The sequence below is a fragment of the Panthera onca genome, chromosome B4 (genome assembly GCF_046562875.1).
Source record: "Panthera onca isolate mPanOnc1 chromosome B4, mPanOnc1 haplotype 2, whole genome shotgun sequence".
In the NCBI taxonomy this organism is placed as follows: Eukaryota; Metazoa; Chordata; class Mammalia; order Carnivora; family Felidae; genus Panthera; species Panthera onca.
Genome location: NC_138345.1, coordinates 118842176 through 118867679, shown reverse-complemented (window position 1 = coordinate 118867679; position 25504 = coordinate 118842176). Strand labels below are relative to the sequence as shown.

The window sequence follows — 25504 nt, the reverse complement described above, 5'->3', positions numbered from 1 at the left end:
TACCTGTGAGTTAAGTCATTTTATTTTGCTCAAATTGAGGAGACATTGTTTAATGATGGATTCTTTAGCTAGGGGCAATTTTATATTTATTTTCTAAAACTCAGTTTTTACAGATATTTAAGCAATAGTAATAAGCTCAGTAATACAAATTAAAACATTTTAACTAGCAATTTATTTTGTACATTTTTAGGATGTTTTGTGAAAGTTATCTCATTTTTCTCCCCATGGCTTCCCTGGGCACATAAGCAATTGCATTTTTCTTCATAGGCGGAACTGAACTGAGAGGCAAAGGACCATGAGTTTGCACTGACTGGTAACCCCACAAATTAATTAATGCACGTGGGACAGTCCCAGTCTGCATAATCTCAGCAATGATGGGTCTATTCTACCCTAATTGAATTAGCGAATTATCCTGCTATATTGTTAACTTGCTAGGGGAAAAATTTGGCTCTGGCCTGACTGTACTAATAGTTTTTAAGAGGTAGGTTTTGCTGCTGTACCTGAAAAGGGTCAGAGTTACCAGGGCTATATAGGATGTGACCAGGGTGGGACATAGAAGAGTTCTGGGCTCTGACTGCTGCCGTGTCGTCTGAGGATACCTGAGCAGCTTGGTCCCTGAAATAGATCCTTAGAGAAGGAGGCATCACTGATCCCTGAAGATAATATTCTACCTAAATTTTTATGTGAGTAGAATACAATGCTGAAGTCACTGAACCACCTGAGAATGGGGCAATGGCTTTTTTCATAGGGTCCTTGCACCACATATTTTTCCATTTTCTACGCAGTTTAATCCTTGGAAACAATAATTTTTCCTGCTTTGCAACCACAAACCAAAAAAAAAAAACCCACAAAAAAATCACCTGTTGAGTCTGCAAGGTGTTTGTGTTTTCAAGTTGTTTTAAATAGACACAATACTATGCCTTACAGGCCAACATTAAAGAATGTAATTCTCAAAGAACTGCATTCTAGGGGGCATGTGACTCTTGATCTCAGGGCTGTAAATTCAAGCCCAGCGTTGGGTATAGAGATTAAGAAACGATCTTTAAACAAACAAACAAACAAAAAAACCCACTACATTCCAGATGCTTGAAATGAATATTCCTTGAGCAAAAACAATTTTCATTCCCTTTCATTAATTAACTCTTCTTTCTTATCTCTAGACACTATCAATTGGAGGTTACTTGCAGATTCTACAACCATGTCAGTAGACATGGTTGATATCGTAAGCTATCAGACATTGAGATTGCCTTTCTACATCACAAAGTCATGACTTGTCAAATTCAGACTTGGAATTGTCCTACACACATCAGGTATATCCCCAGAACTATTAATTTTTAGTGATGAAGGTAGCTTTTGCTTTTACTCTGCTGTAGGGCTCCTAAGTAGAAGTTATTTTTTTCTTCATACTCCATGTATCTTAAGACCAAGAGGACAGAGCCTGGGTGGCCTCTCTGTTCCCAATGACTACTTCAAAACTATTTCTCCTCTTTCCTCCTTCAAAAACATTTGAAGTTTATACACCTGACTAAATCACCCTTTACCATCTTTATCATTTATCAACCTGACCACTCTCCCTCAGATATTATAGGCTGTTTTTCCTTGCTCTAGGTTTCTCCACCATCCCTGTCTATATTCTCTGTGAATTTAACATTTTTACAGGTGGACCATGCAACCAGCACTTGGCCTATTATTTTTATTTATTTTAAGTTTATTTATTTATTTAAGTAATCTCTGTATCCAACATAGGGCTCAAACTCATGACCCCAAGCTCAAGAGTCACATGCTCTTCCAACTGAGCCAGCCAGGCACTCCTAGCACTTGGCCTTTCAGATCTTTGACCTCTTCATCTCCAACAATTTGTTCCTCTATTCTATTTCATCCATCCACTCCAAGTGGTAATATTCTGAACGGTGTCATCAATAACTCTTTTACCTTCTAACTGTCCATTTCAAGCATCCCAGTTGTCAATCACTAGCCTTTTCCCCTCAGCTCATTTAATATACTCTCACTGACCTATTAACACCCTCAATCCATTAAGCCCAACACTTAAAAAAAAGTCTATTAATATGCTTCTGACATCATCAATACTTCCAACTCACCCAACGTAGAGTCCTTGATCAATCCTTGTAATCGCTCTTTTGCAAACATTTTCAACTCTCTTACCCCAATGTCTCTATCTTTCTCACTTGAAGGAACCTCAAAGTAGAAACCCAGTCTTGCTTGGACTAAGCCCTGCTGAAACAAACTTTTCCATTCCATTGCTTGCATCCAAGTTAGCAAAGATTGCTATAGAAAAATCATACGAAAGGACTGACTGCTTTTAATTTATGACCTCATACCTCACGGGAGCACTTCAACTGGCTGGCAAAACTATTCATTCTCTGGATGAATCATTCATACTTTGACTTCTCTACTCACATCTCTCATATCCTTTCCCCCACCTGTCCTCATTTTCAGCCAGAGAACTTGCATCATATTTGAGAGACTAGAAACCATCTACAGGGAATGTCTCAACTTCAGAAGGTCACATCTGTACCCATTTGCTCTTGCATTTTTCTTGTTTCTTTTTTTTAATTTTCTTTTTTTATTTTTTAAAATTTACATACAAATTAGCTTATAGTGAAACAATGATTTCAGGAGTAGGTTCCTTAATGCCCCTTACCCATTTAGCCCATCCCCCCTCCCACAACCCCTCCAAGCAACCCTCAGTTTGTTCTCTATATATATGAATCTCTTCTGTTTTGTCCCCTCCCTGTTTTTATATTATTTTTGTTTCCCTTCCCTTATGTTCATCTGTTTTGTCTCTTAAAGTCCTCATATGAGTGAAGTCATATGATTTTTGTCTTTCTCTGACTAATTCCACTTAGCATAAAACCCTCCAGTTCCATCCACATAGTTGCAAATGGCAAGATTTCATTCTTTTTGATTGCGAGTAATACTCCATTGTATATATATACCACATCTTTATCCATTCATCCATCGATGGACATCTGGGCTCTTTCCATACTTTGGCTATTGTTCATAGTGCTGCTATAAACATGGGGGTGCATGTGTCCCTTCGAAACAGCACACCTGCATCCCATGGATAAATGCCTAGTAGTGCAATTGCTGGGTTGTAGGGTAGTTCTATTTTTAGTTTTTTGAGGAACCTCCATACTGTTTTCCAGAGTGGCTGCACCAGCTTGTATTGCCACCAACAATGCAAAAGAGATCCTCTTTCTCCACATCCTCGCCAAAATCTCTTGTTGCCTGCGTTGTTAATGTTAGCCATTCTGACGGGTGTAAGGTGGTATCTCCTTGTGGTTTTGATTTGTATTTCCCTGATGATGAGTGATGTTGAGCATTTTTTCATGTGTCGGTTGGCCATCTGGATGTCTTCCTTGGAGAAGTGTCTATTCATGTCTTTTGCCCATTTCTTCACTGGATTATTTGTTTTTTGGGTGTTGAGTTTGAGAAGTTCTGTATAGATTTTGGATGCTAACCCTTTATCTGATATGTCATTTGCAAATATCTTCTCCCATTATGTCAGTTGCCTTCTAGTTTTGCTGATTGTTTCCTTTGCTGTGCAGAAGCTTTTTATTTTGATGAGGTCCCAGTAGTTCATTTTTGCTTTTGTTTCCCTTGCCTCCGGAGATGTGTTGAGTAAGAAGTTGCTGTGGCCAAGATCAAAGAGGTTTTTGCCTGCTTTCTCCTCAAGGATTTTGATGGCTTCCTGTCTTACATTTAGGTCTTTCATCCATTTTGAGTTTATTTTTGTGTATGGTGTAAGAAAGTGGTCCAGGTTCATTCTTCTGCATGTTGCTGTCCAGTTTTCCCAGCACCATTTGCTGAAGAGACTGTCTTCATTCCATTGGATATTCTTTCCTGCTTTGTCAAAGATTAGTTGGCCATACGTTTGTGGGTCCATTTCTGGGTTCTCTATTCTGTTCCATTGATCTGAGTGTCTGTTCTTGTGCCAGTACCATACTTTCTTGATGATTACAGCTTTGTAGTATAGCTTGAGGTCTGGGATTGTGATGCCTCCTGCTTTGGTTTTCTTTTTCAAGATTGCTTTGGCTATTCGGGGTCTTTGTGGTTCCATGCAAATGAATTTTTCTTGTTTCAATGGAAGAGAGAACTATCAGAGAGAACTCTGTCACTTGTACCCTGGATCTCATCCTTCTCTCCTGCTCAAGGACTTGATTTGTTGAGTCATTATCTGTGAAATTTCTTACTTTTTTTTTTTTTTTAATTTTAAATAGGCTCCATGACCAACATGGGGCTTGAACTCACAACTCTGAGATCAAGAGTCACATGCTGTACCGCCCTGTGAAATTTCTTAATTGGGAAAAAAAAAAAAAAAAAAAAAAAAGACTTGGCATTTTATTTTGTTTTATTCATACAATATAAAAATTTTTTATATTTTCTGTTGAAATTGGTATTAGGTTTTATTTATTTATTTATTTATTTATTTATTTATTTATCTTGGTATAGATTACAAAAAATCTTTAAAATTATAGCATTGATACCCAAAACCTACAGAAACAGGAAATATATTCCTATGTGAAGCCACAGCTTAAAAAATAAATCAATGGAATTACTTTGTCAGAAAACTGTTCTGAAACTTATGATTTTTTCATAAATCACTTGCATAACTAACTGCCTTCATTTCCCATTTTGAACTTCTTAATGTTATTAACATAGAGCTGACTTTTTTGTTCTTCATTATCTCGTTTTGCTTGGTTCTGAATTTAAAAGTGTCACCTCAAACAAAGCAGATGACAAACATTATTGACTTTTTTTTAATAATAGGAGAGGATGGGGTGCCTGGGTGGCTCAGTCAGTTGAATGTCTGACTTTGGTTCAGGTCACAATCTCATGGTTTGTGAGTTTGAGCCCCGCATCGAGCTCTGTGCTGACAGCTCAGAGCCTGGAGCCTGCTTTGGATCCTGTGTCTCCCTCTCTCTCTGTGCCTCTCTGCTCATGCTCTGTCTCTGTCTCTCTCTCAAAAGTAAAAATAAAAACATTAAAAAAATATATAAGAAGATGTTCACAATACCACATTAAGTAGAAAATAAGTAGAAAAAAGTAGAGAACCATATCAGAGTAAGATCTCAGTTCTATAAAAACTGAAGTGTGTAGGGATATGTGTATATTTAAAAATATACACATAGAAAAAAACCTAAATGAACATAGACCAAAAAAAATTTTTTTAATATTTATTTTTGAGAGAGAGAGAGCGAGCATGGGGGAGGGACAGAGAGACGGAGAGACACAGAATCTGAAGCAGGCTCCAGGCTCTGAGCTGTCAGCACAGAACCTGATGCAGGGCTCGAACTTGCAGACTGTGAGATCATGACCTGAGCTGAAGTCAGACACTTAATCAACTGAGCCACCCAGGCACCCCTAGACCAAAATTGTTTTTAATGTTTATTTATTTTTGAGAGAGAGAGATAGAGCACATGCACAGGGGAGGGGCAGAGAGACAAAGAATCCCAAGCAGGCTCTGCGCTGTCAGTGCAGCGCCCAATGCAGGGTGTGAACTCACCAGCCACAAGATCATGACCTGAGCCAAAACCAAGAGTCAGATGTGTAACCGATTGAGCCACCTGAGCTGAAACCAAGAGTTAGATGCTTAACTGACCAAGCCACCCAGGCGCCCCTGGACCAAAATGTTTGTGGTAATTTCATCTAGGTGTTGGGGCACAAATGATTTTTATTTTCTTTCTTATTTTTTCTGTGTTTCTCAAGATTTCCACAATGAACACATGATTTTTATAAACATAACTACTTTTCTTTTTGAATTAGTTTGAGAAATTGGAAAATCCCTTGGCTTATCAGAATTCAGAGTCTTTCAGTTTTGTATTTCCAAAGGCTCCATTTTATCAGTTCATCTAGGGTACATGAGTCTTAGGAACCTGATTAAAAACAGTCTCGGGGTGCCTGGGTGGCTCAGTCGGTTGAGCATCAGACTCTTGATTTCAGCTCAGGTCATGGTCTCAGGGTCATGAGATCAAGCCTTGTGTCAGGCTCCATGCTGACGGTGGAGCCTGCTTGAGATTCTCACCCTGACCCCCTCTGCTACTTTCCCCTGCTCACATTCTCTCTAGGAAAAAAAAAAAAATCTCAAAAGAGAAACCTAATTTATTAAACAGGTGAAATAAATGCTCGGAGCATTCTATGCCAGTGGATAAATTCATTTGGAAGGATAAATGACTGGAACATTTCTAGTGAAACAGAACAAAATCACAGGTCTATTAAGTGGGAATTCAAATATGGATCTGTATTTCAGAGCCTCTTTCTTGACATCATTCCTATATAATGGTTGTAGAAGTTAAAATGAAGTGTTCAACTACATGGTCAACTAATCTTTGACAAAGCAGGGAAGACTTCCAATGGAAAAAAAAGACCATCTCTTCAACAAATGGTGTTGGGAAAACTGGACACAACATGCAGAAGATTGCAACTGGACTACTTTCTTATACCATACACAAAAATAAATGTAAAATGGATTAAAGACCTAAATGTGAGAAAGGAAACCATCAAAATCCTAGAGGAGAACACAGGCAGCGACCTCTTTTACCTTGGCAGGAGCAGTTTCTTACTAGACATGTTGCTGCAGGCAAGGGAAACAAAAGCAAACATGAACTACAGGGACTTCATCAAGATAAAGAGCTTCTGCCAAAAAAAAAAAAAAAAAAAAAAAAAAAAAGAAAGAAAAAAAAATCTGCACACTGAAGGAAATAATCAACAAAACTAAAAGGTAGCCTACAGAATGGGAGAAGATATTTGCAAATGACATATCTGATAAAGGATTAGTATCCAAAATCTACAAAGAACTTCTCAAATTCAACACTCAAAAAACAACCCAGTTAAGAAATGGGCAGAAGACACAAACACTTTTCCAAAGAAGACATCCAGATGGCTAACGGACATATAAAAGATGCTCAACATCACTCATCATCAAGGAAATACAGATCAAAATCACAATGAGATACCACCTCACACCTGTCAGAATTGCTAAAATTAACACAAGAAACAACAGGTGTTGGCGAGGATGCAGAGAAAGGGAAACCCTCTTGCACTGTTGGTGGGAATGCAAACTGGTGCAGCCACTCTGGAAAACAGTATGGAAGTTCCTCAAAAAACTAAAAATAGAACTACCTTATGATCCAGCAATTGTACTCTTCGCTCTATACCCAAAGGATATAAAAATACAGATTTGAAGGTGTATGTGTACCCTGATATTTATAGCAGCATTGTCAACAATAGCCAAACTATGGAGAGAGCCCAAATATCGGTGGTGTATATACAAAGAGGTGGTTTATATATTTACAATGGAATATTACTCGGTGATCAAAAAGAATGAAATCTTGCCATTGGCAATGATGTGGGTGGAGCTAGAATATATTATGCTAAGCAAAATAAGAGAAAGACAAATACTATATGATGTCACTCATATGTGGAATTTAAGAAACAAACAGATGAGTATATGGGAAGGAGGGGGAAAAGAGAAGAAAGCTAAACAAACCGCAAGAGACTATTAATGATAGAGAACAAACTGAGGGTTGATGGAGGGAGGTGGGTGGGGGATGGGCTAGATGGGTGATGGGTATTAAGGAGGGTACTTCTTGTGGTGAGCACTGGGTGTCATAAGTGATGAATAACTAAATTCTACTCCTGAAACCAATATTGCACTGTATGTTAACTAAAATTTAAATTAAAAAAATAAAGTGTTGGATTTTAAGTTGTTTCAAGGTTATAGCAAGTTAGCAAATGGGCTATTCTAAGAAAGTACAGACGTCCAAACTTGGAAAGTAGCTGGAACCTGTGAAGTGACTGCTTTAGAGCTGTAGCAGTATAAATAATGACGTGTATGTACTGCTTTACAACATTTTTCTGTATTTTATCTCATTTGATTATTTTTAAAATATTTTTGAGTATAGGTGACACACAGTGTTACATTAGTTTCAGGCGTACAACACAGTGACTCAACTTCTCTTATACCTTATGCTATGCTCACCACAAATGTAGCTACCATCTGTCACCATACAATGCTGTTGTAATATCGCTGACCATATTTCCTATGCTGTGCTTGATTTGATTCTCTTAACAACTCTGTGAGGTAAGTGGGACCTCCATTCTGGCCTTGCTGTATAGGCCAGTGGTTCTTAAACTTTAGCTGGGATCAGAAGGCCTGGAAGGCCTGGTTAACACTGGTGGTTAAATGCTAGGCCCTGTCCCCGGATTTTTCTGAATCTGTAGGTATGGGGGCCAGAATATTTGCATTTCTAACTTATTCATAGGAAACTGTCTGGAAATAACAGCTCTAAGCCACCTTTTTGGGTTTTTTTTTTCACTCTTTGTAAAGCCAGAGCTGGTCACAGTCTTGAATAATAGCTTTGCATTGCCCTCAGAATAAAATCTAAATTAGAAGGTTCTGAGTGATCTGACTCCTGTTTACCTCTATAGCTTTCTGTCTCTTTCTCTCCAGCCATACTAGAGAACTAGCAGTTCTCCAAAGAAGCTGTATCAGTTTGCTAGGGCTGCCATAACAAAATGATTAGCAGGTAACATTACACATTCACCTTTCAAGAGTATGATTTTGTACAAATAAGATAACATGCTTGATCCAAGCTAAGATCAAGCAAGTATTGTTACAGATATATGATATGTATGCAAAGGTTGCTGGGGGAGAGGGAACATAACTTCTATTATGGACTGAATTGTATACCCTCAAAATTCATATGTTGAAGCCCTAACCCTCAGTACCTCAAAATGTGACGATATTTGGAGACAAGGACTGTTAACAGGTAATTAAGTTAAAACGAGGCCATTAGAGCAGGCCCTAATCCAAACTGACTAGTTTACTTATAAAAGAAAACTTGAACACATAGACATCATCAGAGGTGTGCACATGCAGAGGTATGATCATTGAGGACACAGTGAGAAGGTGGCCATCTATAAGCCAAGAACAGGTCTCAGAAGAAAACAGCCCTGCTGTCACTTCGATCTTGAACTCCTAAGCAGTCCTAGCAAACTCATATAAACCTCAGGTTGAAAAAACCAGATCTGAGGGACATTATGGACAGTGCTCAACTTATAGAAGGCATTCAAATATGTCTACTGGATAAACGTCTTAAAGTCAATAGGAAAATTTTATTTTTCAAGATCCTCCTTTATGAGGCTTTGAGCTACTAACCAAGGCAGAGTTAATGTCCCTATTTTAGCATCTCCATACTACTCTGTTCTTATTTTCAGGGTACTTAGCCCAATATATTATAGTATTTAGGTACTTTACTCAGTGTATCCTTTTCCTCAGTGCTGAGCACAGTATTAGGCTCATCATAGTTGGTGGGCCATATCTGTTGAAATGGATGGTCTAATCTTAATCCATCCAAATAGGAGAAAGAACAAACTACACAAAGTGAAAATATAATGTCCAGCTACACTGGCTACATTAGGTTAAATCATAAGAAATTAGTATTTGATGTTTTCAAAACACTGAACAGAAAAACTCCGGGTCTTTTATGGAACATAGCCAATAAAAATCTAAAAATATTTCTCAACTTGCTATTCATTTTTTTTGTACAACAAATGTTTGACATATGCCTGTAAGGCACTATTCCGTACTAAGAGTGCTGGAACTTACAAAGGTGAGTAAGTAAGCTTTGCTCCTTATTAAAAAGATTAATAGTTGAAAGTTGAATGTCTGACTTTTGTCCCCACTCACCTGAATTAGTGAAAATATAAAGGGGGCATCAATACGTCACTTAAGTCCAATGGTTTCTAGCACATTCTCTGGACATTTTTTTCCACCTTCATTATAAAACATTTAGTAAAGACAAGGATATGCAGCCAGTCTTGTCTGGAAACTTTGGTGACCCTTGGCAGGTCCCTATTCCTGCGTGTGCCAGTTTGTAATAGTAGGATACTAATCACACGTCGTAAGATTGTTTATTGGCACACAGGCTAAGACATATAAACTGCCATGATATTCAAAGTTAGAAAATTTTACTCTATTGTACTTGCTTTCGAAAGGCAAAGGGTCTAATACCGTTTTGGGAAAAATGGCTTGTTCATTTCTTGTGAAGGCCGTTGGGCTGATACACCCACTAATGCACAGTAGTAATGGTCCATACATACATTTCTATGTATCATGCACATTAAATGACAGAAAACTCACTTTACGAAGCAAAACAGTACAAAGCCACTAGCCTTAAGGCTCTATAATATAAAGACAGATTTGTCTTTTCGCAGACTAAGGATTACTAGGTTAACATTTGAAGGAGGAAGATTTAATCTTAAAATTAAAGGCATTTTTAAAAAATGGCGGGAATAATCCTAGGTCTCTAGAGGTTAGTGGCTTAAAAGAATAAAAGCCTCATGACCCCGACGTGATTCGAACACGCAGCCTTCTGATCTGGAGTCAGACGCGCTACCGTTGCGCCACGAGGTCCTGCTGGGCTGTGGCTCGCGCAGTTTCTTAGGACTCAAGTATCATGGCGCTTCTCCCGGACGCATTTTTTTTCTTCACGTCTCTCCTTGCCCCTCCAGCCAGTACAGATTGGAACTGGAGACTAATCCTTTTGGCACCCAAATTTTACTGACCGCTAATCCTCTACCTAACTTGGGAAGGAACCAAAGGAAGCGGGAGAACGGAGTTTCCCTTTCAGTCGAGTCCCCAGGGTCAAGGGAAACTGTTCCTTCCTCTTCTATAGCAAGCAATTTCCGTTCTTACCCGCCCCTTTAGGCGCGGAACTCCGCCTTCCCTCTCCCCTCCCCCCCGGGTTGCGCGCGCGGAGTTCGTGACCTCCAGTTGGAATTTGTCGGGCGTTTCTGCGCAAGCGCACGTCTTTGCCAGCTAGCCCCTGGTAGCTAGCGCCAGTTGTATAAAGCATTGCTCTCAGGGTATGGTTTTATTTCACCGTCAGTGTTAAGCTTAAAAGTACCATTTTTAAAAGATGCGCTTACAGAGGATATTATGTATTGTATATGTCAGCAGGTTTACACCTCATAGTTGAGCAGTTGGATTAATAAAATTTGCCGGTCTCCCCGTCGGGGAATTGAACCCCGGTCTCCCGCGTGACAGGCGGGGATACTAACCACTATACTAACGAGGAGCTGTCGCTTTTGTTCTTCCCAAATATCCCTTCAAAAGTGGAAAAGATTCCCTCCCTAGGCTACTTTCCTTTCCGCTTGCCACCCGGAAGTGTGACAATCCGGACACCTGGACCTCTGCCTGCTCTCTATCCCCTTTGGGCACCTTGGACTCTTCGTCCGTGGAAAGAGTAAATTATTTAGAATAAGTGAAACAAAATGCGCTTCCAGTTTTAGTGGTGGTGAATTGTTGAAAATAATTTTCCGGAGCTCTTTATACTTTCCAGATGACTTAGGTTTCTTTTTAGAGTTTTTTATTTAATAGTGACCAAGAGGATGTGAGTTGAAGCAGAACTTTACCTTCACTTACTTGTATTTTCATTCTGAAGTCGAAGTCCAAGGATATCATATGGTTGCCAGATGTCCAGGGCTGCCAGGGTTGTCCCACAGTACAGTGCCTCCTCAAACAATTTGTAAGCTTTTGTTACACCAGAGGGCTCATGCATTGGACCAGCTGAGGCCAGATGAAATCCTGTTAGCTGATTTTTTTTTTCTGTATTTCGGTCTCTTTCCTGAGGCGTCTACAGTTTACTCGAAAATGACAAACACGTAAGTGGTAAAATAATAATACATTTAAGTAATTCAAAACAAGGATGTGCCATTAATTAAACATAGGGTTAGGAAGGTGTGCTAATTTGTACCGTCTTTAGCTTTTTCATAAACAGGATCAAACCTGTTCTGAGGAGGACCTTACACATAAACTTTTGACATTAATGCAAATTCACAGAGTCGCAGACATGACTGAAAGTTTTCATTGCAGAACTTAAGCTTACATGTCTTAAGGAATCCATTCCTTGTAGTGTACTATGAATTACTACTATTTTTTTTCTTTCTTTTTTTTTTTTTTTTTTGGTCATAGGTTACAGGGTGCTTTCCATCTGATGAAAGGGATTATTTAATCCAGACTTTTGAAAAATAGTAATTTCTGAGGCCTGTTTTGGCATATTTTTTCCACTTTTAAATACACCAAAGGCCTCAAAAAACTTCCACGGTCTGTGGCCTCCTCCTACTTCTGATTTTCAAATAACTTTTGTGAAGTCCAAAGGGCACTGTGATAACTATGCTGACGTCTTTTTCCTTGTAAGATTGAAAGGATTTGTCCCAGGTCTCTCAGTTGGCAAAACCGCCTGTCTTCACCCCTCCCCCACCTGGTAGGAGAAGAGGCTTAATTCTGTCCCTTCAGAAGAGACATCATCCTCTCCACCTAAGCTGTGATAAACCTATGCCAGTGTTCACACATTGTGTTCTTACTTTTTTTTTTCCTCCCTAGGGAAATGAAGAAGCAGCCTGAGTCAGCAGAGATCATGGAGCAGGAAACTCAGCACCTGCTGTCCATTTCCCTAAAATGGAAAGGAAGAGAGGATAATTAACCTGAACAGGGTAAGGGAGCTTAGAGACTCCTCACTGTCAGCACTGGTGAAAGTAAAGGTTAAAATCTGACTGGCAGTAGAGAGCATAGAACTCTCAGGAGGTGAATAGTATGATGACAATCGATGTTATTGAATGTTTCAAATCTTGATCCACCTAAATAACTGGTTGTCTAGCTTATCACAACTTGTAGAACCATTCGTATTCATCTCTTCAACAGTTCTGTGAGGTCAATAAGTCAGGTGTTTTATCCCTATTTTACAGGTGGATAAAGAGAATTTTGTAGAGTCACACAGATAGGAAGTGGTAATAGGCTAGGAATCACCCAAGCCTTGACAGCAAATCTTGTGCAAAACTCATCCTGCTGTATAGTTCCACATAGTTGTATGTTAATAAATAAGTGTTATGGAGAGAAAATCTTACCACTAGTGTCAACATATGTGTCATGCTTGTTCCTGTATTAATATTCACTAATCTCTAACTGCTTAGGCACTGTGGTTACTCATTTACTATTGAACCTAAAATGTGCCAGACATTGTTTTAGACATATGGGCAGGTTTTAATGGATAAATGTTGTTCTTGGGGAGCTTATATCCTAATAGAAGGAAGACAATAAACAATGAATGTAATAAATGAATATGCTAGATGGTGACAAGAGTGTAAATAGAAAAAAAATAGCATTATAAGGGGGTCTAGAGAGGGGCAAATTAAATACAATGGTCAAACAGGCCTCCTTTTAATAAGGTAGCATTCGAACAGACTTGAAGTAAGGGGTGTAGTCATATAGCTAGCTACAATGATTGTAGGACCTGAAAGGTTGTTGTAAAGACTTTGGCTTTTATTCTGGGGAGAAATGAGCTGCTGTCGGGTTTTGAACACAGAAGTGACCTGTTCTGATTTATGTTTTAAAGAGTTTTTGCCTACTGGGTTGAGAATAGACTGTAGGGGGCTAAGAGCAGAAGCAGGGAGACCAATGAGGTCTATTGCAATAACCAATGTGGGAGGTGAGGTAGTTGAAGCCAGTGTGGGAGTCGTGGAAAATGGGACAGGTGCTGATAGATTTTGAAAGTGGAGCCTGTAGAACTTCCTGACACCATGAATTTGAGGTGTAAGAGTAAAAGATGAATCAAAGACGCTTCTAAACTTTTTGGCTTGAGCAATTGGAAGAACAGAGTTGCCATCAACTGAAGTGGAGAATAGTGCACAATTTCAGAGGGCACCATATTCAGAGTCCACGTGAAGGAAGCAAGAATTCCTGGCCCTTTTAGGGCTCTTCTAGGTAGACCAAGAATCAACTTGACATGAGACATATTAATAGGAAAAAATAAAATTTAATAGCACACACAGGGAGTCCATACAGACGTGGAAATTCCAAAGACAGACAAAATGAGGTATATGTGTCATTATGAACTGAGGTGAAGGGGGTAAGGGTCTTGGACTTCAAAGAGAAGGGATGCATTCTTCAGGAAGCATGAAAAACAGTAAATATTTGGAAAAAGAGAAAACATTTGGTAAACAAATGTTCGCTGGGCCACTCAGAAACAATGGGACAAAGAGAAGACTTAAACAGGCCTTCCTGGTTTCCTCCCTGTCTACCATATTGTAATGTAGTTACATATATCTCAATTCTTTTAGGCAGTTATAGGGTAGCTAAAGAGTCTTTTCTGAAACAGCTATGTTTGTATTGCTTTTTTTTTTTAATTTTTTAAAAAATATTTATTTATTTTTGAGCTTCCAGCACAGAGCCCGAGAGGGGACTCAAACCCACAAACCATGAGATCATGACCTGAGCTGAAATCGGATGCTTAACTGACTGAGTCACCCAGGTGCCCCTGGATTGCTTTTTTTTAACTCAAAATAATCTTAATGCCAAAGTGGCCCATTTCGGGACAGCCTGCTCTTGGCCCCTAACAAGGGCACCCTGAGGAGGAGGCAGGGCACCATTCACACAGATGTTCTGTGGATGGTACTCCTTGGAAGTGTGTAATATGTCAGCTCTGCACATGGAGCAGTATTTTTAGGGATAATAAGTATTTCAGTTTTGGCTGTGTTAAGGGTGAGACATTGAGTAGGTAGTTGAACATAATGGTTGAATACTCATTGTAGAGGTCATTGTGCTGGGTGCTGGAGGTGCTATGATGAACAAAGACCCTGAACTCAAGGAACTTTTATTTGAGGGGAGGAGACATATCTTTAATCAAAGAATAATTAAACAACAACAAAAAAGTGAAATTACAATTGTGACAGTTACTAAGAAGAAGATGCAGAAGGAAGAGATTTCTTGGTAGATGGTACTGCAAAGGTTATAGGAACTGAAGAAATGTGGTGAGTAGAGGGGTTGAAAGAAGTTGGAAGTGGCTAGAGATCGTGAGGAGGTTCATAGGAGAGATGAGTTGAAAGGCCAATGGGAGTAGGGTGGGTGATACAGGATCTCTCAAGCTGTATTAACTTTTCCTTGGCCTCTTAATAATTTTTAAAATAAATGTGTTTGGAGGTGCCTGGGTGGCTCAGCTGGTTGAGCACCTGACTCTTGATTTTGACTCAGGTCCTGGTCTCAGGGTCATGTGATCAAGCCCCACATGGAGCCCCAGTTCTCTCTCTCTCCCTCTGCCCCTCTCCCCCCGCTCATGCTCTCTCTCTAAAAAAATAATAAAAAAATAAATGTTTATTTATTATTTTTAGGGTTTATTGAGTTATAGTTTACATACAGTAAAATTCATTCTTTTTTAGGTGTACTGTTTTATGAATTTTGACCATAATCAAATTATAGACTATTTCTTTTTTTTTTTTTTTTAAGTTATAGACTGTTTCTATTATTCCTATCACTTTCATCACAAACTTCCCTTATGCCCCTTTGCAGTCAATCCCTTCCCTCCAACCCCAGGCACCACTGATATGATTTCCGGTTTCCCGAATTGAATGCCATATTAATGGAAATGTATAGATTTTAACCTTTCAAATATGGCATCTTTGAGTTAGCATGATGCTTTTCAGAGTCATCCACATTGTTTCTTCTATCAGTGGGATTTTTTTTCCATTGTTGATTAGTGTACCATTGTATGGATGTTTATCCAATCACTAGTTGATAGACATTTGAGTTGTTTTCAGTTTTTGACTATTATAAATACAGCTATTATAAACATTCCTGTTGTTAAAAAGAAACAATAGGCCAAAATGGAGTCACTTTTGTTATACTCCACAAAGACTTAACCTAGTTGCAGTTTTCGTGTCTCCCAGGAGTGAAATTTTAAACCAATCAGTCTGGAATTGCCTAATCAGCCCTTGTGAGGTAATCTGCATGTTAAGATCGCCTGCTCTTCCCCTTAAGGGAAGGGTGAACTTGCCTGAAACAATCCTTTCCTTTGCTAACAACCTTCCTGTTTCTGTCTATAAAATTTATTTGGTACAGTTCTTTGCAGCTCTTTCCTACTCGCTGGATGGGATGCGTACCAATTTATAAATTGTTGAAAAAAGCCAGTTAGATCTTCAAATTTACCCAGGTGATTTTTGTTTTTAACAGTATACAGGTTTTTGCATCTTCATTTCTCTTAGGTCAAAACTAGGAGTGGGGCGCCTGGGTGGCTCAGTCGGTTGAGCGTCCGACTTCGGCTCAGGTCATGATCTCACAGTTCGTGAGTTCAAGCCCCGCATCGGGCTCTGTGCTGACAGCCCAGAGCCTGGAGCCTGCTTCTGCTTCTGTGTCTCCCTCTCTCTCTGCCCCTAACCCACTCACATTCTGTCTCTGTCTCTCTAAAAAATAAATAAACATTAAAAAAAAAAAACAACTAGGAGTGAATAACTAACTGGGTCTTAGGGTGAATGTGTTTGCCTTTATGAGAAACTGCCAAACTGTTTCCCTAACTGGAATATTTTACATTCTCACAACAACAAAGGAACATTCTTATTGTTCCACATCTTTACTAGCACTCACTTGATATTATAAGTATTTTTTTATTTGAGCCATTCTATAAGCAATGTAGTAGGATCTCTCTGTGGTTAATAAAACTTTCCCTAATGATTAATGATGTTGAGCATATTTTCATGGGTTTATTTTAAGCATCTTAATGTTTTGCCTATTTTTCAGTTGGGTGGTTTTCTTATTGAATTTTGAAAGTTTTTTAAATGTATTCTGATTCCTTTTTTTTTTTTTTTTTTTTGATTTCTTGTTTTTTAAAATCTGTTATATATCTTGGGATAGATCAACACATATATAATATATCTTGGGAGATGCATTTTCTCCTAAGCTGTGTCTTGTTTTATTTCATTCTCTTAAAGAATTTTTGATTTTATCAGAGCATACATGACTTGGTTTCTTGTGTTTCTTCCCTTTTTTCTCTATTATTTTCACTTCCTCAACTCAACCTTTGAACATAATGTAAACAAGAACTTGGGCCAGCACACTACCCAACATTCTCTTTTTCCTTTCCTCTTCCTCCATAATTAAAGAAAAGCCTAAATTCCTCCTGGGTAGTTTTTGGATTCTATAATCATTCATTCACAGAAACATGATTTCCATTTATTAAAATGCAAAAGTTCCTATGCAAATATTGAACTAACCCTCCATAAATATTAAAATTCAAATTCAAAGGTGAATGTTTATGATTTGGGCCTGGAAGACAGATGTAACTGGGAGCAAGTTGAGAATATTAAGGGAAAAAAAATTCTATTGAGGATGCTCATACTTCACTGTTTCACAGCCTAACTTATTTAAATAATCCAGAGTTGAAGCTGAGAGGCAAGCATCTTTCTCCCTCCAGTATAATCAAGTTTAGTCTTTTCCTTCTCATTAAAAAGACCAAATAAAAAAAAAACAACCAACAAACAAAAGATAACCGTATTGATCTATTCTTTGTGCCAGGCATGGAGTTAGGCATAGGGGACAAAGATATGAGTAATATCACTTCCTGCCCTTGAAGAACTCAGATTTCATGGGGTGGGGTAACTGCTGGACTCTTTCACTAATAGTTTGTTAAGTGCTATAATGGAGGCATAGTCCATGCTTACAAATAGGCTCTCTTTTAAGTGTTTTACATAAGATAACTAATGTTTGTTTCAATCCTGTAAGTTTGGTGCAGTAATTCTTCCACTTTTACAGATGAGACTGAGTCACAAAACAGTTAAGGTCACACAGAAAGAGATGGAAATATGTGCAAAATACTATGGGATTACAGAGAAGGAAGGACTGGCTCTGCCTGGGTTTTTCAAAGAAAACCTACTTTCAGCTCAGCCTTCCAAAGATGATGATGAGGTTTGAAAGCGAAGGGAAGGGGCGCCTGGGTGGCTCAGTTGGTTGAGTGTCTGACTCTTGGTTTCATCTCAGGTCATGATCTCATTGTTCATGAGTTTGACCCCTCCATTGGGCTCTGCGTTGTCAGTGTGGAGCCTGCTTGGAATTCTCTCTCTCCTCTCTCTGCCCTTCCCCCAGTTATTCTCTCTCTTGCTCTCTCTCTCTCTCTTTAAAAATAAATGAATTTTAAAAAAAGAAAGGAAGAGTATGTGGGGGTTTCATAAAGTAGAGGGGCTGCTGCTGGTGGGATAGGATTGCAGGAGGCAGGAAATGTTTTCAGCATTCATTATAATGCACAGTGGGGATAGGTAAAAATCACAGACTTTGAGGAGCTGGCAGGAACCTTACAGATCTTTTCAATCCTTTCATTTATACAGGTAAGGAAACTGAGGCCCAGAGATCTCCAGTGATTTCCCTAATTCTTAGGGCCAAGAATGTCACCACTTTCCCCTTTATTTGTTGCAGTGATGCAAAGGAATCCAGGGCACCAGATCTTGGCATCATCTTCCCTGTGGCTATCGTTTCCTGGGCTGGACTCAGCTTCTTTTCCTTTGAGGAAAGCACCTGCTGGCATTTGTCTCAAGCCTCGAGGTCATTGACCTTTCTGTTCTGACATTTTCCTGCCTTGCTGACCACCTACTGGCTTGCTGGTGTTAGTAATTGTGCTCATTGATCTGTCCGACCTTAAGGCAAGCACTGACCCCACTGGGAAGACCCCTGGGTCCCACTGACCCACACTTTTCCCTAGCCCTTTGGGGTCAGTTTTCAGGCAGCTGGAAGGACAAATCCATTCTGCTTATTTGGGGTGGGGTGAAATAGTGTCTACTTCTTTACTTTAGTCTTTACCTGTTACCTCTTCTAAAAGCAAAGCAACAGAAAAATTCCTACTTTAAATGCACTACTCAGGTCTGGCATTGAAGTACCATCTTAGGAAACAGCTGCCTGTAGCACTTTTGAAATTTCTAACTTTTATTTGTGAATGACTCATGTGATTAGGAAGGTTATTAGAATTTATTGTTAAAAACGAAGTTGATAGTACAATAAATGAGGGGAAAACTAGCACAAAATAGTATGTAGAGTACTATTATTATGTGCATTTATAAATATTAAATTTTTTTTAAGTTTATTTATTTAAGTAATCTCTACACCCAACGTGGGGCTCAAACTCACAAACCTGAGATCAAGAGCAGCATGCTTCACAGACTGAGCCAGCCAGGCGCCCTGCATTTATATATATTGAAAGAAGTCTGGAAAGAAATACGTGAAAATATTAAAAGTAGTTATATCTGGGTTAGAACATACTGATGATCCCTGTTCTTTTGGCTTTTCTATATTTTCCAAGTTTTCTACTATGTGCATATATTATTCTTGAACATAGAGAAACAGTAACTTTTTTAAGTTACTAATACCAAGGGAAGCAAATAGCTTACATGCACACCTGTGATGGTCTTCCCTAGAACTATAGTGACTATTCTACTCTGATTTTCCTTGTTAGTTGATTTCATTTTGCATTTTACACTGTTTTACTTTCTTAAGGCAGGGAGGTGAAGGGACGAGGAAGCAAACTTAAACGTCAGTAAAACAGGGCGTGCAGCCTTTTCCTCTTGTCCCTTTGTCTTCCGGCCCCTGTGTTCCCAGTCTTTTGTTGTTCGCTTCAAGGATTTTGATTCAGGATTTAAAGAAAAACAAGTGCCGGCCTTCCGTGCGCCCTCTGGTGCCCCAGTGAGGTATAACCAGACAGAACCCACAAAGATCACAGCCATTTTCACACAACACTCTCCTCACATGGTGATGCCTGGAGACGAGAATGTCTGGTATTTTAGAGGAAGGAATCACACACCAACAAGCTTTGTAGGTTTAGTCTTTGAAACTATAGGTGTGGCTATTGATTTTTAAAAAACACTTAAAATCAGCATCGGCATATTTAAAAGAAATCTAAATAATAAGTCAATTCTGAAAGGATTCAGACAGGTTTCTGAATTTCAGACAGGATTTCTGGTTTCTAAAACTAAGAAAGTCAAACTTTGTCCTATAATCATAGCAAGTCAATACTTTGGATTCATTGTCAATACATTAGGTGAAAGAGGTCAGGATGGGATACTTAGATTTTAGATTGACTCCTGATAATGATTTCTGACAATTTGAGCTTTATCAGTATGAGAGTTGATATTGAAAGTCCTTTTATTTTCTTTTAAAGTTTGTTTATGAATGTATGTATGTATGTGAGTAATCTCTACACCCAACATGTGGCTCCAACTCATGACGCTGAGATCAAGAGTCGCATGCCCTTCTGAGCCAGTCAGACATCCCTAAAAGTCCTTTTTGTCTGTAATTTACTTATTTGCATTGCATTTTTAAACATTACATTTCCACTGAAAAAAATAAAACAACAACGAAAACAACAACAACGACAAAAAGCCCCAGAAAGCAATCCAATGCAGGCAAATAATATTTTTGGTTTAAATATTTATGAATTGATAAGATCCCAGTCTTTTTTTTTTTTTTTTTTTTAACGTTTATTTATTTTTGAGAGAGAGAGAGAGAGAGAGAGCATGAACGGGGTGGGCCAGAGAGAGAGGGAGACACAGAATCTGAAACAGGCTCCAGGCTCTGAGCTATCAGCACAGAGCCCAACGCTGGGCTCGAACCCACAAACTGGGAGATCATGACCTGAGCCGAAGTCGGACACTTAGCTGACTGAGCCACCCAGGCGCCCCAAGATCCCACTCTTTAAATTTTATTTGAATAGGTGTTGGGAAGGCAAAACTTTACCACTGTTCTCTTAAGATCTCCACTGGGCCCGAGAATTAAACTTACATAAAACAGATTAACAGGAGAAAAGCATACAGCTTTTACTTGTGCATGGGGGCCTGCCATAGGGAAATGAAGGCTCAAAAAGTGGCAAAACCTAAATGCTTATATACCAGGCCAAACAAAGAGAGGTGATTGTGGACAAGGAACCAAAATATATAGGGAGGCTAAAGAAAGATAAGAGTTATTTTAACAAAATCTGTACAGAATTCTGTCAGCCTTGACACTTCATCTCTGGTGACAAACATATTTCTTTCCTTTTGGTGTAGGAAGGATATCTTTCACGGGGGAGTTTTATCTCCTGCTTTTAGGAAGGAAAAAGGAGGTCAGAGCTCCCTTCTCAAACCTGCTGTTTTCCAAATTATTTTTCCAAAATAATTCTTATGCCAAAGTGGCATGTTTTGGGTAGCATATTCTGGTAACTTTCATAGGCAATTCATGCACAAAATATGGAATTAAATAAGTACCAAAGGATATACAGAGGAAAAGTCTCTCTTTCATCCCAAGTGATGTGAAGATTGGTTCAGTGGCTCACCAAGGTCATCAAGAACTCTGGATTCTTCTTTTTGCTCTGGTCTTCCTTCTTGGCAAGCCTATGCAAATTAAAAAACTTTTTTTTTTTTAATGTTTATTTATTTTGAGAGACAGAGACAGAGTGTGAGTGGGGAAGGGGCAGAAAGAGAGGGAGACACAGAATTTGAAGCAGTCTCCAGGCTCTGAGCTGTCACCACAGAGCCTGACGTGGGGCTTGAACCCATGAACTGTGAGGTCATGACCTGAGTCGAAGTTGAACGCTTACCTGCTTACCTGACTGAGCCACCCAGGCACCCCAACCCTATGCCAGTTGACTTGTCTTTTCATGATTGTCACTTCATGGTTACAAGATAGCTGTTGCAGCTCCAGGTGTCATAGCCACTTTCAAGGTTGGGGCATGAGGGAGGAGGCAGTTCCAACAAATGCTCCTTTTGAATTTGTCCCTTTTAACAGGAAGAAAGCCATCCTAGAAGCACTCTGGAGGTTGTTTTCCTATGTTTCTTTAGCCACTAGGATATCACAGGGAGGCCGGGAAAGTGACTGTCTGGCAAAAGGAAATGAGTAGTGATTACAATATCAGTTTTCAGTATACTAGTCTTCTGTGCTGTTTTTAAGAACTGAAATTTTTTAGCATAATACTTTTTTTCCTTAACTTACCAATAATGCTTTAGTCAGTTTTATGCCTGGAGATATGCCCAGAAAATTATAGATTGTATTAACATTTAAATCAAAGGCACATGTTTTGAAAGCCTTCTGACCACATCCTTACTCTTTTTGAGCCTTGAGCCTTGGAAGGCCAAGTCTTCTTACTGTTGATTTAATTTCAATTTTCTCATTATTAAAGAGGTTGAGTATCTTTTCATATTTATCTGTCATTTGTATGTCTCTAAAGCTGGTTTGGGTCCTAATTTTCTTCCAGAGTGGACTGGAGGACTCCTGGGACAGTCATGTTAGAATGGACGGGCATTGTTTAGATCAGCAAATGAGACAGTGGTGGTATCATCCTTTTCTCAGGATTGCTAGAATGACCGTATTTCTCAGTTTTCCTGGAACAATCCTAGTTCACACTTGCTATCCCCGTGTGTTTTTTATTACTAGCACTCTATTCACTCTCAGAATGGCCTCAATTTAGATGAAAATCACACAGCCAGTCACCTCTTATTTGAAATATACATCGAAATATTGCATTTGCCATTTGGCTCTGGAATCTCCATTAGTTGGTGCAGGATTACCACGAAGACTAGGATTTGGTCTCCTTGCTTCACTGTTGTATCCCCAGAGCCTAGAACAGTGCCTAGTACACAGTAAGTGCTTAAGTATGAATGAATCAATAAATGAACTCATTACTTGGAGCTTGGCACATTGCCACCTGAGCAACTGGATTCTGTCAACGAGGAATATGGAGGAGTGATTTTGGGGTCTACAACTAACGGTGCCTGCCAAAATATGCATTTTAGATTTTGATAGATATTGTCAAATTGTTCTCCATTGGGGTTGAGCCCGTTTACACTCCCACTGGCAGTATGTGAGAGCATCTGTTTTTCTAACCTTCGTCTACATGGTCTTATCAAAATTTTAATCTGACAATCTGGTGGTTTTAATTTGCATTTCTCTTACTATGGAGAAGATTGAGCACAGTTTTCTATGTTTAAAAGCCATTTGGAATACCTTTCCTGGGAACTTTTTGTTCATTTCCTTTGCCCATTTTCAATTAAGTTATGAGTCTTATTCATTTGTAGGAATATAAATTGTTGTTCCTAGTTTTTTATGTCTTTTGAGTTTGTTTATGGGTTTTTTTCTTTTTTTTAATGTTTGTTTATTTATTTTGAGAGGGGGGAGGGGCAGAGAGAGAGGGAGACAGAGAATCCCGAGCAGGCTCCATGCTGTCAGCACAGAGCCCAATGTGGGAAACAAACTCACAAATTGTGAGATCATGACCTGAGCCAAAACTGAGAGCCAAATGCTTAACCCACTGAGCCACCCTCATGTGGCTCTATTTTAATCATATTCTCCATTCTCTTCCTCAAGAGGTAACCACTATCCTGATTTTTTGGGAATTATTCCTTGCTTTGATTTATGCTTTTACCACTTATATATATCCTTGGATAATACCATTGTTTGGATCCTTGTCAACTGAGTAGCAAGCACAACCGTAGGCACAGGCTCTTGAAAGAGAAGCTAAGTTGATCTCTGAGTCAAGTTTAGCCCCAGTGTTCTTCAGGGAATCAATGAGCTCCTTCTGGGAGGTCAGGGGTCAGGATCAAGAGTGAGTCCTGGGAAGCACAGGCTATGCCACGGCTGGGACACCTGGTAGAAGTATGGTTTGCATCAGGTAACGGACATCCGCAGAAATATAGTCGGGATAGGCAGCTCTCTGGCTGATGCTTTCTTGCTCTCTGTGGCCTCTCCGCTGTTCTTGAGAGGAAATCTAAGCTGACCCCTTGTGTGGGGTGAAGTGAAGTTCTTCATCTCACTCAGACAGCAGGCCCTGGTGGGTATGTTTACTACTGTCCTGTGACAAACGTAGGAGCTTAAAACAACACCTACTTATGCCACAGTTTCTGCAGATCAGGGGTTCAGCACATTTTAACTGGCTCCTCTGCCCAGGATGTTGCAAGGCAGAAATCAAGGTGTCGATTGGTTGTATCTCATCTGGAGGTTTGACTGGGGAAAGCTCTGTTTCCATACTACCTCAGGTTGTTGGCAGAATTCATTTCCTTGCAGCAATAGGATGGAAGTCCCTATTTTCTTGCTGGCTTTCAGTGGGGACCGCTCTCAGCTCTTAAAGGTGGCCCTCAGATCCTTGCGCAGCAGCTGGGACCAAAGGCAGTGGCTCCCCTTACAGTGCTGAGGTGTTCTGTGGCTTGCAGGTGAAGTTCTATGAATCACTTGCTTCGACTGGCTTCTTGCTGACCTTCATACCCTCAACCCTTAGCTGTATAAGCCTCTCATTCCTTCTGTTAAAACCCTTCCAATTTATGTACTAAGAGTGGCTTCTGTTTTCTTGGGCAAACCCTGACTTTTACAGTTGTTCTGGTTTCAGCATTGCTGGTTGGAAATCTGAAGCCATTTTGATTCTTCATATTTTATATGTGATCCCTTTTTCCTATGGGGGGTGGGTGCTAGAATCATCTCTCTGACCCTCAGTGTTTTGAAAGTCTACAGTGACTTTTTCATGAGTGGTTTTGTTTTTGTCCATGGTATATGGCTTCTAGAGAGTCCTTTCAATCTGGTGATTGGTGCCTTGTAGTTCTAGGACATTTTTCTGAATTGATTATTTTCTTCTGTTTCTTTTCTCTGTTTTAGCCTTCTGTAACTCCCGTTATCTGGATGTTGGACTTCTTGGGCTAGTTCTCTAATTTAAATTTTCTCAGGGCACCTGGCTGGCTCAGTCAGTTAAGCATCTGATTTTGGCTCAGGTCACAATCTCATGGTTTGTGAGTTCAGGCCTTGTGTCGAGCTCTGTGGTGACAGCTCAGAGCCTGGATCCTGCCTCAGATTCTGTGTCTCCCTCTCTCTCTGCCCCTCCCCTGCTCATGCTCTGTCTCTCTCTCTTTCTCTCTCTGTCAAAAATAAACATTAAAATTTTTCTCATAGGGGCTCCTGGGTGGCTCAGTCAGTTAAGCATCTGACTTTGGCTCAGGTCATGATCTCGTGATTTGTGGGTTCAAGCCCTGCATTGGGCTCACTGCTGGCAGCTCAGAGCCTGGAGCCTGCTTCAGATTCTGTGTCTCCCTCTCTCTGCCCCTTCCCCGCTTGCATTCTGTGGCTCTCTCACTCCCTCAAAAATAAATGAAAAAAACCAATAAAAAAAATTTCTCATAGCTTTGTCTTTTTGTTCTAATTTTGGGAGATTTCTACAAATTTATCTTCCAACCTTTATTTTGAGTTTTTAATTCTGTTAGCATATTTAAAAATTTTTAATTGCTCATTCCTACATTCAGATTATAGTTTTAGTTAGCTTATTTATTTATTTATTTATTTATTAAAAATGTTTAAATGTTTATTTATTTTTGAGAGAGAGAGAGGGGCAGAGCATGAGCAGGGGAGGGGCAGAGAGAGGGAGACAAAGAATCTGAAGCAGGCTCCAGGCTCCGAGCTGTCAGCACGCTTAACTAGCGGAGCCACCTAGGTGCTCCAGTTTGTGTGTGTGTGTGTGTTTGTTTGTTTATTTATTTATTTATTTATTTAAGTAAGTTCTATGAGTAATGAGGAGCTCGGACTCAGGACCAGAGATTGAGAGTCAGATGCTCTACTGACTGAACCAGCCAGGCACCTCTCAGATTATACTTTTTAAGTATTGTTTATTTTTTATTTCTTTTTCAAATTTTTATTTAAATTCTAGTTAGCTAACATACAGCGTAA

At 39.4% G+C, this 25504-nt stretch overlaps 2 non-coding genes across 2 annotated transcripts; both read right to left on the bottom strand.

Moving 5' to 3' along the window:
• Positions 1-10366: 10366 nt before the first annotated feature.
• TRNAW-CCA (transfer RNA tryptophan (anticodon CCA)) lies at positions 10367-10438 on the bottom strand. The gene has a single exon. It is a non-coding gene; the product is annotated as a tRNA-Trp (tRNA).
• Positions 10439-11030: 592 nt separating this feature from the next.
• On the bottom strand, positions 11031-11102 carry TRNAD-GUC (transfer RNA aspartic acid (anticodon GUC)). The gene has a single exon. It is a non-coding gene; the product is annotated as a tRNA-Asp (tRNA).
• Between the last annotated feature and the right edge of the window lie 14402 nt (positions 11103-25504).